Here is an 832-nt window from a genome sequence, read left to right as displayed (position 1 = left end):
AATGGACAGATAAATAAATATGCAAAATAGATAAATATACAAATAAATAAATGAACGAACAAATAGATAAATTTAGAATAAAAAAAAAAAAAAAAAACACGCCATTGAGCTTTAAGTCCGCGCTCAATTGAAATGTTCCTGTTACGATGGCATTGGTATTGCGTCCATTTTGATTGCAGTGGGGTGGGTGCAAATATTATTGGAAAGGTGATATTCCTCTCCCCACATACACACATTTTTCGTCACCTGCAAGGCTAAGATTTGCGTCCACTGAGATAGGAAAGCGTGTTTATTCATTTATTTCTATATATTTATTTCATTATTCATCTATCTATTCTTCCCACGACAGAGTAGCGAAGGGATGAGGTGCGTGGTGTGAGGAAGGTCTCAGCCTCATTTATAGATCCTCTGAATGCCTCACGGGAAGGTGTCAAGGTTAGCAATCAGGAAACCAGCACGTGATGCGCAGGATTCTAATGTATTATAACACACACACACACACACACACACCTCACGGGGAAAATTTTTATAGATAAAAGATAAGTTGGTGCAGTGTGAAAATCCATCGGGTGGAGACGAGGATGGCGGGAGTGACCCTTGGCGCGAGGTGAGGCCACATTATCACCTGGAAGCAATAACGCAGAGCCCGCGGGATCCACAGCTCATCAACTCGGCTATTATGCACATGAGCTTCTACCTGACCTGACCGAGGCCTTCAGCAGCCCAGTCCCTGCCGTGTGGGCCAAGCCTGAGGTGCCACGGCATTCCCGTGGCCAGAGGTGTGTGTTGGCAGTACTTCTTGCCGTGGGAGACATTTGGTAATGGAAGGCTG

The 832-nt window shown here is 44.6% G+C and overlaps 1 protein-coding gene across 4 annotated transcripts in view; it reads left to right on the top strand.

Annotated features, from left to right (window-relative positions):
* Positions 1-745: 745 nt before the first annotated feature.
* LOC123507712 (ATP-sensitive inward rectifier potassium channel 12-like) overlaps positions 746-832 on the top strand; it is an 83,078-nt gene continuing 82,991 nt past the window's right edge. For 2 of the 4 annotated variants that reach the window (XM_045260860.1, XM_045260858.1), the window contains exon 1: positions 753-832. This exon is cut by the window's right edge and continues 1,486 nt beyond it. The gene's annotated coding sequence lies outside the window, so the exon portion shown is untranslated. The other 2 variants (XM_045260861.1, XM_045260859.1) reach the window with 2 other exon arrangements.

Source organism: Portunus trituberculatus, chromosome 23 (genome assembly GCF_017591435.1).
Source record: "Portunus trituberculatus isolate SZX2019 chromosome 23, ASM1759143v1, whole genome shotgun sequence".
Classification (NCBI taxonomy): domain Eukaryota; kingdom Metazoa; phylum Arthropoda; class Malacostraca; order Decapoda; family Portunidae; genus Portunus; species Portunus trituberculatus.
Note: the sequence above shows the minus strand (reverse complement) of the source record. Positions and strands in the feature narration are given on the sequence as shown.